Genomic DNA, 15,667 nt, shown 5'->3' with positions numbered 1-15,667 from the left:
AAGATAAGGGTGGCAGAGACAAAAGTTGAGTTTGGCATGCCAAAAGTATGTGTCCTCTTGACAAATGACGTGTTTAGAAGAGGTATTCCAAGTTCATAACCACTATAATATTCTAGCAGAGTTTTGTGAAATGGAAAGTCTTTCTATTACCTAAAAACAAACGTGGGTGTGGAATATACACGTACATATACACATATACAGTATGTGGGAGTTAATAAATGAGTGCTCCATTTATTTTTGTTTATGGGCGAAGCTGACCAGTTTGGGTTCAATGAAAATGCCACACACACTCAGTGGTGTAACTACTGGTTTTTATTGGGGACAGGGGGCCAAAGAGTCTGCTGTATAGTAGTCCTCTTCCCCAACCCTATTCTGCAGCTTAAACCTCACCATTCACCGCAAATGAGGGAGAGGACGACCAATGGAATATGCAGGGGGCTGAAGAGGAGGGACTATCTCAAGGTGCAGACAAGGACTGCCTACTTAAGATTTTATTGCCACTTTAAATTATGTCACTGTGCATATTAACAGTTGTGAATGCAACATTTCATTGTAGCTCAATAAAAGGAGCACACTGGATTTAAAGATAATTGGAGTGCTGGTCATGCTCTTGTTGTATACATATATAAATATCTAAAGTCATGTTTTCAAGGAACAACAGACTAGTCCAAACCCATTGACTGACCAGAGGTGGTTTTTCCTTCAGTCTTTAGTGATATTGACACAATGCTATGGATTTTCATTAGAGGGTGTTAGATAGTATCATGTATTCATTAATAATTGTAACATATTTATTGGAAGCCTGAAACGTTGCTGTATTTCGTGCTGTATTTCGTCTGAATAAAGCCCTTGAAATAAAGGCTTTTTAAGAAAATTCCTGCTGGGTGCTGTCTATTTATGCAACATATTTATTTCCTACAAGTGTATGTTTAATATATTTATAATAAGAAGGTAATGTTTTAATCATTCATGCAAACAGATAACAAGGCTCTGAAGTGGAAAATATCCTGCTGTAATTTATGGCATCACAATCACATATAGATATGTATACATAAGTCTAATTGAATATCTAATATTGAAACATTTATTTTTAAAAAAAAAAAAAAAAAAAATATATATATATATATATATATATATATATATATATATATATATATATATATATATATATACCCTCAACTGAACAGCACAATCACACATAAAAATCTGCTCAGTACCACATTCTGGCCTACACAGAGAGGGCTGTTTACTAGATAAGGAACCTTAGAGACCTCACACCCATTATTCCTCCTTCTTCAATGCAGTTCCTGAGAGAAGGTTCCAGGACATCATTCAAGGGAATTCCCTGTGTTTCCCCATAGCTTGGCCTTTGAAAGCAGTACAATATGGAAAGTACAAAAGAAAACAAAACAAGAAAAAGTACAAAAGAAACAAACAAGACTGAGAAATAAACAGGCCCACAAAAAGGAAGAGAGTCAATCTAGCGAACACATTTTTACCACAAAGGGAAAAAAACGACAGTTTGCCACAATTTAGTAATACAGAATATCTTACTTTGTGCTGTCATGAAATACATTATGATATATGAGGAAAATATTGTCTACATCCTGTAATAGTGATATGGGCAGCATCAAGGCTGAAGGAGAAACTTTTTTGGCTGACATACCAGCAGTCCAGCCATCTAGTGGTCCGGTTGTCAAGTGAACCCAGGAAACCAATTGTCACTACTCTCACAGGACTGGAAAGAGCCTGTATCAATAGCATTTTGCTACAGAGCTGTAACAAACTCTGGCCATAAGCCCCCAGGCATGTTTTCTGCCTCTAGCTGTGACATAATTGTTACCCTAAAGCTGCCCATAGATGTGTAGATCTACCTTCATATCGGATGAATGATCGTTCGGTGCCATCTCCCGACCTGCTACCAACCATTTAGATCAAATAAAGTAGTAAAAGAACAAATCAGACAATGTTCTGCCCCTGACAGTAATCGTATGAATGTTATATCCGACAAAAGCTAGTGATATTGTCAGATCGGCAATACATGCAGAGATATTATCGGCAGCCGACAGAAATTTTCTAACCTGTCTAATCAACCAGACATCTCACAAAAAATGTCTGGAGACTCCACATACAGCCTGAAAATCGTAACAAAACGGAGATTCGTACAATCAAGTCTTTGCTTCTATGGCCAAGCTTAACCCTTACACAATCATTAACTCCTAGGTACAATAACTGTCTGAATGGCCCTTCTAGATTGTCCCCTGCTCTTTTTTATTCAGCTGCCAGGTATGATGAGTCTTCTGTACTTGTCTCCTCCCTGTATACAACGCTACCTATCCAGAGTCCCTTATCTTTTGCAGCCTAAGGAAGCCCCTTCACAGTAACTATTAGTTGGTGGGTGATGGCAGGCACTAGAGAAGTGATCTCCAACCAGTGGCCTGTGAGCAAAACATGTTGCATACCAACCCCTTGGATGTTGCTCTCAGTGGCCTCAAAGCAGCTGCTTTGAGGCCATGTGAAAAGAACATGCCTGCCCTGTACCTGACATTGTACTCTACACTTACAGATTTTAACCTAGCAGCCTGCACAGACCATTGCTCCAGCAACTCTTGAGCATAAGCACTAGGGGTACCTAAATGTGTGTGATTTTGTGTTCTCGCAGTTACACCTAGGGCAATTATAAGACCCTGGACAGTGGATTATCACAGAGAGAGATTAAAATGCCTAGCATCCAGGCATAAGTGTCTTATCAACTACAGGCTCCAATTCGAACCACTTTGATTGTGCCCCTAGATTGGGTGGTTGCTGGTTGGAAGATCACAGGAGGGCAAATGGTGCCTGCCTCTCCTTATTTTCTACAGATTGTCGATGACTGTCTGTTCACATCTCTCAGTGAACCCCAGGTCTCTTATCTTCATGTTACTGCAGGCCTGTGATGAGCTCTCAGGAAGGGGGACAGCCAGCACTAGAGGTATGCCACTGTACTGGGTCAACCATGGCAGTAAGGCTCAATAGCCCTAAGGATGGCTCTGCCAAGCATCTGTGGTATAGAAGTATAAAAATAACTGTAAAATAAAAGATGGGTTATATCTTTCAGAATTAACAGATAAATATTCTATTCCAATCAAAAAATAAATATTAACAGAAAATAACCCACACACATCAAATTAAATGCAGCAGTTGAATTGGCCATACATATAAAAAGATCTTTGCAGTATTTTGCCACCTACCATCTGGCCAAATTGTTCTGATTGGATTGTTGTCAAATTGCATCATAACAGAGGCCTATATAAGGTCAGAAGAATCCCATATGTGGGCAGACAAGCTGCTTATTCTGAAGGAGTCGACTTTCCCAGTGAAAATGAACATAAAAAAATGAATTGAATGAATACATTTCTGACCCCTATGTTTCTAGCCATATACAGTACTTTTAGCTCACCATAATGCCCTTCTTTATACATATTTTTGGGAGGGGGTTCTTTCAAGTTGCACTCTGTGAATCAAAATACTAAGAAACACACAACAACTAAATGTACGTAATTAAATGTGCTTTATCATAAATGGTGCTCAATTATATTTAATTACACTTTAAATATGTGAACCAGCTTGAAGAAGTTAAATGTAATCTGAAAATGATGAAAAGCACAGGAGGCGTCTGCTTTACAGGTTTGCCTGGTTCACAGACACAGTTTCTATGCCTTATATTACACAATACACACCACTGTAAGTATGTTTTAAACACACAAGCAAAACACCATGAGCTCAGACACATGAACATCCATGTGGGGTAAATGATCCCTAATTTAATGCACTGTAGTCATTAAGTGTAATTACAGTAACATTCCCATGGCTTAGTAGGTCAAACTTAAACAGTATTTTGCCAAGCTGTAACTTTCATTGTACTTTATTTAAAGAATGCAAATGCTGCAGTTTTAATATTTTGCATTACATTACAGAGTTAAACATGCACGGCAATCTTAATTCCTGCCTACCGTTGATCTCTTTGCCAGTTTTTTTCAAACTGTGATGCCAACCACAGATGTGGTACAAGTCATGACTTCCCTTGACCGACATGGCACTTTGCTTATCTCCAGTACATAACCCTGGTAAAAACTGACCAAATCTGTGTGCGATATTGAGAAGCATGTCCCTTCAGAAGAATGTTCTGTTGTAGCTTCTAAAACAGGATGCTAATCTCACCCTATGTTTATATATAATTCACACTTCTCACATAGTACTCGGTTATGTAAGCAAGCTTGTACAATAAAGTACATTTCCAGCAGAAGATGCCCAATCAGTCCTACGCAGTATGAACTGAGTCAGAACATACAGGATTTTGATTGAAAACCCCACTTATAATTGTTTGTTTAGAAAATACATCACGGTCAACATAAGAAACGACTTCTAATACAAAAATGACTACTACTAATATTAACTACTATCAATTGCAAATGTGCTCAAGGAAACATACAATTACAGAAAAACTGAAGAAAGGTTTGCAAGGTGTATTGCTCTTTTAGTCAGAAAAAAAATGTTTCTTGTTTTCCTGTACCAAGGTAATGATTGATTTCTGAATACAATGTCTACTGATTGCTTTTGTAAAGTCAATTAATGAATAAGAGAACAAAGTCTATGATGATTTAAAGGAAGCTTATTTTTGGTAATAGTTCAGCTTTACAAAAACAGAATAAATAAAACACATCGGGTTCCTAAACTTACAGTAATGCATTAGCTTTTTGCCATTTCGTAACTATATAAAAAAAGTGTACCGAAACCAGCTGTGTTTCCTGTAGAAACAAAGTATGTTTTTCTTTGTGCAAAACCCACACCATTTAAAGGTTTACTAATCATCTGTTTAAAGACATCCTGTCCCAGATACCTGCTAATCGTGCGTCTCATGCTGCCCATGGTGTTACTGCTGACCAAAAAAGGCATCATCATGTAATTTTCCATTTCTTATCACACAGGGTCAGAGCACAAAGGAAGCATTTGTAACATGTCATTTGCCAGTGGGAGTTTATGCTCACTGTCAAAAAACAGGTTCCATTAAGAATTGCTGTAATTAACGACCACCCATAAAATCTATTTTGCTACCTGAGATAGAATATTGTAATAATCACTAGGTAATTGCCAGGATTTATACATTTGCTTATTATACATTTGTACAACAGATACCTCTCAGTGGTTTCCATATTGTGAGGCTGGCCCCCAGGAGTTGTTAAAGGGATACTGTCATGGAAAAACATGTTTTTTTCAAAACACATCAGTTAATAGTGCTGCTCCAGCAGACTTCTGCACTGAAATCCAATTCTCAAAAGAGAAAACAGAATTTTTTTATATTCAATTTTGAAACATGGGGCTAAACATATTGTGAGTTTCCCAGCTGCCCCCAGTCATGTGACTTGTGCCTGCACTTTAGGATGGAACTACTTCTGGCAGGCTGTTATCGCTCCTACTTAATGTAACTGAATCAGTCTCAGTGGGACTTGGCGTTTACTATGGAGTGTTGTTCCTAGATCTACCAGGCAGCTGTTATCTTGTGTTAGGGAGCTGCTATCTGGTTACCTTCCCATTGTTCTGTTGTTAGGCTGCTGGGGGGGCAAAGGTAGGGGGGTGATATAATTCCAACTTGCAGGACAGCAGTAACGAATGACTGACGTTTATCAGAGCCCAAGTCACATGACTGAGGGCAGCTGGGAAACTGACGATATGTCTAACCCCATGTCAGATTTCAAAATTGAATATAAAAAAATCAGTTTGCTCTGTTTTGGAAAATGGATTTCAGTTCAGAATTCTGCTGCAGCAGCACTATTAACTAATGCGTTTTGAAAAAAACATGTTTTCCCATGACAGTATCCAACTGTTTTGGATATCCCTTTAACTATAGCATAGTGACAATTATAACCATGTTTTCATATCATATCTATAATCGTGTTATAAGTCAAGGGGGTCAACCCAAACACTGGACAATAATGAAGGCACAGGAGCCCCAAATTTCTGAAGATCTCTGTGGTCCCTGGAGATCTTCTCAGACCTTCTTCAAATGAACGTGGAATGTGGAAAGCTGACCTAAAAGGAGAACTAAAGTTTAAAGTTGTAAGTAATACAGCACAAAGACATTTGGACCTTTAAATTCAGTCTTCATTATGGCAAAAACTGTGCATAATAAATGAGCTCTGTAAAGATCTCCACAATGTGGCAACAACATTATATAGATAATAACTATAATAAAGGACAATGTTAACAGTAATATTCTGCCGCTTCCTCATAGAAAATGACCTACTCCACGAAGGCATCATCAAAACACCATCAGTGTGATGATGGGCATTGGTTCCATGAAGTATTATTTATACAGAGCCAACTGTATATCATATCAACATTATATCAAGCAGTGACCTATCTAGATTTTACTGGTCCCAACAGCAGATTCAATTTAGAGTCCCAAAACATTGGTAAGTTGTTCTGCTCTGCCAATATATAATGGAACTGCTCATTAATAGGGCCTTACTGGCAGGTCCGGACTGAGAATTAAAATAGGCCCTGGCATTTCAGGTACACAGAGGCCCAAACAGCCCCCACCAGCCCTCTAAATACTGACTTTCTATGGCACCTTATAGCAGCCCCTCAGATTGCCAGTCCGGGCCTGCTTACTGGGCCCCCTACAGTCCAGGCTCCCCTTCAAGAAAAGGGTCTGCTTCCTCTGTGGTTACATCCCTGATATCAAGCTGAAGGAAACCCGCAGAGACATGAGCACATACAAACTTCCCGCAATGTATCTGTGCTAACCACTCGTTATTTAAAAAAGGGTCAAGCAGTTTTCCATTTTAGGAAAATAAAAAAAGAACATTTGTGGACAAGGATAGAAAAAAACAGATAGCAATAACAGACAGAAATACATAAATAGACTGAAGGTGAGAGAGATGATGGATATATAAAGATAAAAATAGATTTAAACCTTCAGCACCACCCATGCATGACACATTATGAAATGCAAATTATGTTTGATCTACCAAGCTACTTCTAAATCCCATAAAAATATAATTGGCTTCTTCTAAGATGTCTTCACAACACATGCATAGAGAATTAAAAGCTTCTACTGAAACCCCGTTGAGTGCCATATGCTCCCTCGTGCATCCAATACAAACCAACAAATATAGAGCAGTTAAATTGGGTCACTGCTTATATAATACATTTCTCAGACGTATTGTTTAGTGTTAGATAAACCTACAGCATCAGCAAAACCTCTATTTATGCCATGTCATTTATATAGGCTACTGAAAATAAGAAATGAATATAGTAAGTCTATTTGCAATGATTTAACATTCAACATACATTCAAAATAAATTGGGCTTGTGTGTACTCTATAATCTCTTAATTATTTAGAAAAATCAATTCTTACATTTTGGGTTAATTCTCATTACCAACAACCAATCTCCCCAAACCTTAAAATACGGGAGTTAATTAAAGAGAGATAAACAACTTGGTACAAATGAGCTCCTTACTGATAAGGAGAATAGGGCAATAGCACATGGGGTGTTTTGTTTTCTGCAGGATATTACACTCCCCCATGGGTAATAATACAGCTGAATATACCCAGTGGCATAACTAAATGCAGGTGCAGGGCAAAATTTGTACTGGGCTCTAACTCCACATGACACCAGCTTTTCTTTTCTGTTTCACATTTTTGCATGATTAAATAATAGGAAGGTTATATATATATATATATATATGACAATTTGAATAGACAGCCATACAAAGTTTTATCAGGCATTTTGCTGCATGTGGGGGAGCAGACATGTAGATTGAAAGAACCTACACAAGCAGAATAACATTATAGCAACAAGAACCGATAAGATAAAGCTTAATTTTTTTCAGTGGTTAAGAAATGGATCTTTGTTTGTGAGGCTATTATAAACAACTTCATATTGCATATTTAGTGCCATGGATGAAAGTAAGAAATTAGCTGAATTGCTAAAAAAAAATCTCAGTTATTTGTTTTATTTATCTATACATTTGCTGTTAACTATGGGAACGGTGGTCAAATGTTTCACCTCAAATGGAAACTTGACCCAAAAGCCTATAATAGAAGGTAATGGTGCAACATGGACAGACCCAGTATATGGACACAGGAGACAGAAAAAAACTGAATGTTTGGAAGGGTTATGCTTTTAATTCACTTGGTGCTTAATATATATTTTACAAAAAAGATGGTTTCTCTTTTACCTGTACAAGAAGCCTTATTTTGGGTGTTAACTTGAAAGTGCATTATTTCTTTAGGACTACAAGTAATGTTTTAACACTGGCCATTTTGAAGATTTCTTATATAGGGCCAGATACAAATTAATGAGAAAATGTTATCAAAAATGTTATCACATGAAAACGTGTGGGTGACATTCAGTGATAGCAGAAAAAACTTTTCTCCTAATTCAGTTCCAGTGACTGCAATATATATTTAGGGAGGAATGTAATTAAAATCGCAAGCATTACTTAATTTTATTACATACACTGCGAATGTTCACAAGAGCCATTTGGCTGCAAATTTTGTGAGAAAGTCGCCTTTAATCGGTTAAAATGGACACAAACATACAAAAAGCAAAGGTGTCTGCGATTTGTTTTTGCACATATTACATTTTGAATTGCATCTGGCTTTCTGAAGTACTGTAAGCCATCAACAAGTTAAACCAAAAAAAGTGCAGAGAGTCTGTTTAAAATCAGTGGAAACTCCATGGAAATATCTAATGGTGAAAGTAAAGTTGAAAGTTGCTTGGGTTTAGACCCTTTTCAACTGAGCATCTCTTAGATATGGAAATAACCTTGTTTTACACAACAAGAACGTCTATACAAACCTAGTGTTTCTTTTCAAACCTATATCTTTCCAGCAGAATATCCCTTTTATACAAAGTATAAAGGAAGCCTTGATGTCTGGTCATTTTCAGATACTGAGCAACATGAACAGCACACTGCCCTGCCCTACACAAACAATATAAAATCATCAATATTCATTTTGGTGCTAGAAAGTCTGTGTTTCTTAGGCTCTAGATGTTTGTTTATATATCATGGCAAAAATACACGGTTATGCGAGATGTAGGAATACCTAATAACTAGTTGTTCCATAGTGGTGCATACAGTACATTTGAAACATATTTTGAGGCTACAATATAATAAAAATGCAACAGAAAACCCTCACGTCCTCTAAGATCAGTTTCAGGAGAAACCCAGCATGGAAGTGCCATATCAGATTGAAAACACTCCGGCATTCCAAATATTCAGGAAGGTGGCGCTGCTAGAGCCCTGGCCAGCTTATCTTTAAACAGAAGGCAAATGCTTAGTATGTTGCAAACAAATGAATTAAATTAAGCTTTTAATCTACAAAAGCGACAAGATGACTTGGTAAAATAAATATATACTTTGAAACCCTCCAATCTGCTTCCAATTGTGGCATTATTGGACACTGATGTCTACAATGTACTGGAGAGAAGCTTAAAGTGGACCTGTCACCCAAACATAAAAAGCTGTATAATAAAAGTCCTTTTCAAATTAAAAATGAAATCCAAATTCTTTTTTTTATTTAAGCACATAGCTGTTGTAAGCTCATTTAAAAATCACAGCTGTCAATCAAATATTGCCTGCCCCCAGGGCCGGATTTACTGTGTTTTTGAACCAATGTGGATGTGGTTGGGCAGCATGCAGCCCCCCTTAAAATCCTGCCACCCTAGGCCCGGGCCTAGGTGGCCTTTCCACAAATCCGGGCCTGCCTTCCCCTCCTCTATGCCTTAAGCATATTACTTTCACTTTCCATTCAGCACTTCCTAGATGTCACTGCAATCCCCACATTCCCCCCATTCTGGTGCACAAACAAGATTCTGAGATGATACAAGGCTTGCCACCCAATGGCTCCTGCCTGCTTGCTATAATTATTAATTCCCAGATGAAAGGAAACAAGATTCAAATAATGTTTACAGTGTAATTAAAGTTCATTTTGCTTGACTAACATGAAAGAATAGGATTTGGAATCATTTGTTGGGTCTCCTTTAAGACATAATCTATTTAAACTATGTAAGGTTTAGGACTACTTTTTTCTGCTTTTTTCCTTCGATTTTCCTTTTGTTTTTAGATGGATGGATCTAGTTTACTTGCAGGCATCTTGATAATTTAGAAATGGAATGATATATTCATATATTAGCCAAACATCCAACATCACCAAATTAAACCCCAGTAAATTTTACTGTGAGAAAGAGCAACTGAAACATAAACTGCTGTTTAAATGACATAGTACTGCTGAATATTGTGGATGGAATTCCCAGCACACTTAGGGGCAAATTTACTAAAGGCGAAGTGGCTCACGCTAGTGAAAATTCACCAGTGTGATGTCATTTTGGCACTTCGCCAATTTACTAAAAGTGTCCCTGACGAAAATTCGCTAGCGAAGTAGATAGGCTAGCGCAACTTCGCACCCTAACGCCTGGCGAAGTTGCACTCTGGTGAAGGGGCAAAACTACGCATTTTTTTCTGAACGTTACCTCTTTCGCCAGAGTTTACTTCGCCAGGTCAGATCAGGCGAAGTGCAATAGAGTAGATAGGAGTTTGAAAAAAGTAGGCGTTTTTTACTTTTTAAAGGGTGATAGGATGCCCACCTTCCCCCCTTACATTAGATAACATCTTCTTAGTCCGTTTGCTCCAGCGGGGAGCATAGGGCCTCAACGACACTCCTCCAACGAACTCGGTTCGCAGCGGTCTTCTTCAGCTGAGCCCATGTCCATCCGGCTGCCTTCATTTCAGCCTCCATGCACCTCCTCCATGTCTGTCTTGGCCGGCCAACTTTTCTTTTCCCTTGTGGGTTCCACTCAAGGGCTTGCCTTGTGATGTTGTCAGAACTCTTTCTGAGGGTGTGGCCTATCCAGCCCCACTTTCTTCTCCTGATTTCTCGGTCGATGGGGATCTGTTTTGATCTTTTCCATAGGCTGATGTTGGAAGTTTTCTCTGGCCATCTGATGTGCAGGATGTGTCGTAGGCAGCGGTTGATGAAGGTTTGGAGCTTACTTGTAGTTGTCATGGTCAGTCTCCAGGTTTCCGAACCATAAAGCAAGACTGCTTTCACATTGGTGTTAAAAATAAAAATTTTGGTTTGTTGTGAAAGGGCAGTGGAGTTCCAGATACGGCTCCTAATGTCCTCATCTGCTCCTCCATCCTTGCTTACTACGCTTAGATAACATATGGCACCTTAACTATACTGTGGGCACATGTGTAGGGCAATATAACAACTCAATATAATTTTATTAAGTTTCCCGGAGTTTCTGTAGTGTTCTGTATTTGCTGCAGCATACATGTTAATTCAAACTTGAATTTCGTGTCGTATGCAAATTAGCCTTCGCTAGCGTAACTTCGAACCGCTGATCGTAACATCACTAGTGCAGCTTCGCAAACGATTGGTAACTTGTGCGCAACTTCAGATCTTCGTGAATTTGTGCAGCTCTGGCGAATCTACACCTGGCAAAGTGCGCGATGGCAACGCTGTCGCAAATACGGAGATAAGTAAATTTGCCCCTTAGTGGGGAAAATACAAAAATATTTTTTTTCCCACATTTTTCTCTACAAATGCTCTGCACCAACATTTGAATCAGATCACCTGGGTGGCCAAATAGGTTGCAAATCCATGATGTTTGATGAGCTCCGCAATCAATTATGTTTGCATAGAGCAAGCGTTAGAAGCTAAGATATGATTTATTGCTATGAAATACTGGCCAAAAGTAGTGTTTTTGTTTGTCACTGCATAAACCAGGCCAAGCAACAACTGACAAAAAGAAAACAATATCACACTAAGATTGAATCGAAGGAAAAATAAGATCTATCTTATTTTGTATCTTTAATCTACTCATATTACCCCTGAACTAAAGTCTTTTAAAATATTTTGAAAATGAAATGTTTGCATTAGTTATTGTTTGTTGTTTGTTTTTATGAAGTTGTCATTCACTCTCTTCTAAATGTTTCCTCTATATGTAAGCACAAAGAAGGTATTCATTTTGGAAAGATATTATATAGCTCCAAAGCCCTGAAAACGTATAATGAGTATTTATCTCAATTTTAGCAAAATACAGCTGGCTAGAGGTCAGACTAACGGTTCACCTAATTTCTCCCTGAAAGGAGTCCATTGTGTGGCATGTTTTTCTATATTTGTTAACATCCTCTTTTGAATGATGTATGTAGAAGATGCCAAGAGCAGGAAACCATTTTTATAAATTGATCCATAGGGGCTAATTTACTAAAGCGCAAAGCGGCTAACGCTAGTGAAAATTTGCCAGTGTGACATCATTTCATTACTTCGCTGATTTACTAATGGGTGCTGGCGTAAATTCGCTAGCAAAGTGGACCTACTCTAGCGCTACTTCGCACCCTTACGCCAGGTGAAGTTGTGCTATGGCGAAGAGACGTAACTACACTAATTCACTAACTTGTGCATTTTACTGAACGTTACCTCTTGCGCCAGACTTTACTTCGCCACCTCAGACCAGGCGAAGTTCAATGCAATAGATAGAAGTTTGTCCAAAAATAGTTGAAATTTTTTCTAAGTCCCAAAAAAACCGCTGGCATCTTACTTTTCTAAGGGGGATAGTATAAAAATCAGTAAAAAATTTTTTAGGGGTACCCTCCTTCCCCCCTACATTTCCTAACATATGGCAACTCAACGATACAGTGGGCACATGTACAGGGCAATAGAACACCTTTATTTTATCTTTTAAAGCTTTCCCAGGCTTGTGTAGTGTAATGTAGTTGCTGCAGCATATACGTCCATTATATTTTAACTTTGCGGCGTATGCAAATTAGGTATCGCTAGCGTAACTTCGCTTTGCCTGACGAAGTAACAGCAGCGCAACTTCGCATTTTAGTGAATTTGCGTAGCGAAAAACTGGAGGCAGACACAATACAAGGGGTGTACAGTATACGTGGGTGGTCCATGTCCACATGCATGCCTCACATTTACATGTTATATGTACAAAAAGGAGAGAGCCTGCTGGGACAAGAGAATTGTTAAGTACAGGGTTTCCTTGTACCAACTGAATGTTGCATTCTGCACCTTGTGACATTTTCTATTAGGTGCAAATCACATAAGGCCTCATTTACAAGCACAAATGCAGCGTGCAAAGTGCAATTTCAGATGCAAGTCGCCATGTTTTTTACCGACTTAAGTGCAACTATACAGTTTGAGAAGTTGCTTTTGGGGCAAGTACCTTTGATAAATGTCATCAATTTGTGCAAATTATGGGTCCATTTTTGTGTGACTAAAAATGGTTGTAAGTTGTAAATGAGCCCTATAATGTAGTTTGCAGAACACATGGACTAGCAACAACATTTATTTAATGCACCTAGCACTAGCACGAAACGTTTTGTAAATAAGTCTTATGTAAAAAAAAGGCCAACATCACTGCTGTTTCAAATCACCTTCTGCCATGCCTTTATCTTATCAGTAATTGGGAGGTGGTGGTGGCAGTTTTGGATGGTCCCCCTATAGCCCCACTGGCTACATGGTAACACACAGCATGATGTTTTTTATATACTAGCCCTAACATATAGTTTGTTTGGTTACTGGCCCACTACATGTTTCAGAACAGAACTGTTTCCAAGGTCACTAAAACCAAAAAAGCAAATATTTGGCAATGTTACAGTATTTTAAAGTTTCAAGGGCTTGCTTATCAATGCCACAGATGCAAGTGTTTAAGCAATAAGGAGTGTAAAATTGCATCCCTTCAAGCCAATACAGGAAGCATGTGCACCTGGGGGTTACTGGGGACCTTGCTGCTCAGAGGTGGTCTTTTAGATGATGCCCCCACTGATTACCTTTATGAGTGTCGGATGTGGGGCTTCCACATCCTGGCCACTTACCACCCACTGTATGCAGCACTGATGTATGCAAACAATACTGCATGCAGAGTGCGGTTCAAGTGTGAGGATGCAACACACAAGACAAGGTGCAAAATGCAATAAGCAGGGTGCTGTGCTTCTGGGTTTTTTTTTCACTTTGCACTGTCCTCCATACTTTCTAAATGAGGCCTTTAGTCTCAACATACATCAATACATTTTAAAGTTCAAAAAACAAACGACCTGCTATCAACAAGTTTGTACTAAAATGATTATCAAGGATAAGGTCTGACTGTAACAGTTATGTCTGTCAATGTTTACCAGAGCTTAAAAATGCCATGGTCGGAACTGGATATATCTGAGTATAACCTTGCAATTCTGTTTATAAATATACAACAGTTTATTGGTGTCAAAATCCAGAGAGATGTTGATGTTACTCTGTAACAAAAATCTTGATAAGCACGGCCAAATATTCTTCATAGGCACCTGAGGGCCCATGCCTTGTGCAGCATCTTCAGGGTGGGAACACATAGGTGGCTGTATAGAAAATACTTATAATATAAATAATTTCTCCAATAAGCGAAACCCGACATGTCATTCTTCATTCAAAAATTATTCTAACAGGGGTCTAGGCAGACCCATCAGAAGAGTACCATATCAATGCTCCAGAGCATCAATGCTCCTCATTGGAAGGGATTTTCATACCTGTCTGATTGATATCTGGCCGATGTCTGGCTATATATCTGCCTGGCAGGCCATCTTAAGGGGCCCCTATCCAGCCAATGAACTGGAAGCCCATAAACATATAAATTTGACATGCACTATGCCAATCAAAATTTTCAAACACTTTTTTATATAGAGAGTAACATACCTGACATTATTTCTTCGCCTTCTGTGGCTTAACCCATTATTTGTTTTGTGAAGATGAAAACGGGAAGCCTTAAAAGAAAAATGCAAATAACTCCACACTGAGTTTAAAGTTCAGCTGAATATTTATTTTCCCTCTTTAATCTGTGACTTTGGTAGGTCTGGCATCACGGTACTATGAATAGGTGCATTTGAAATCCTTAGATGGAAAAACAAGCAGGAAATAGCAGTGCGGGAAAATAAACAGCACCGACTTCTCTCTAGAGGCATCAAACATTAGTGAGTTTCGCAATGTCCTGCTAATGGTAGTACTGAGAATAAAGCCTTTGTCCATATCTGTTTTCTGTGCCTTGAATAGGTTTCCCCCAAGGCTTAAATGGCACTGCTTAAATTAGGGTTAACTGGAATATGCTAATATGGATAGGATTCTGGGCCCCTGGCTACCCTAAGGCGGCCTTCCCAGTGCCATTGCGCTCTATGCACTAGAAAAGCAGAATTTAGGTTTTAATAACCAGAATTTTTTTCATCATGGTAACTTGCACCTGAAGTAAGATTCTCACCTAAACTCATGGTAGCAGCACCCTCTGCTTAAATTAGGGTTAACTGGAATATGCTAATATGGAGAGGATTAACATATGGATGAAGACAATGGCGGCGGCCTTCCCAATGCCACGCAGTTGTGGTATTTGTACTAGTGGAGCTGGTTTAATAACCAGAATTTAGGCTCTTAACTTATCTTTATCAGTAGTGGTATTTGCTGACCCTGGTAATGTGTGTCCTGTAGATCTTTTTTTGATTTGAGGCACAGTAAGATTAACTCACTTCAAACTCTGTGGCTGCTTTTTAAGATATAAACTGTACTGCATTATATATATATATATATATATATATATTTATTTTTTTTGGTATTAGAAAAAATAGAGAAAAGCGAAAAGCGTCCTCAAAC

At 38.5% G+C, this 15,667-nt stretch overlaps 1 long non-coding RNA gene across 1 annotated transcript; it reads right to left on the bottom strand.

Annotated features, from left to right (window-relative positions):
• Nucleotides 1-5,916: 5,916 nt before the first annotated feature.
• Nucleotides 5,917-15,431, bottom strand: LOC121402199. Its single transcript, XR_005966681.1, has 2 exons — nucleotides 14,726-15,431; nucleotides 5,917-6,081 (listed from the first exon to the last, which is right to left on the bottom strand). It is a non-coding gene; the product is annotated as an uncharacterized LOC121402199 (long non-coding RNA).
• Between the last annotated feature and the right edge of the window lie 236 nt (nucleotides 15,432-15,667).

The sequence above is a fragment of the Xenopus laevis genome, chromosome 3S (assembly GCF_017654675.1).
Source record: "Xenopus laevis strain J_2021 chromosome 3S, Xenopus_laevis_v10.1, whole genome shotgun sequence".
Lineage (NCBI taxonomy): Eukaryota > Metazoa > Chordata > Amphibia > Anura > Pipidae > Xenopus > Xenopus laevis.
This window is presented reverse-complemented; position numbering and strand designations above follow the sequence as displayed.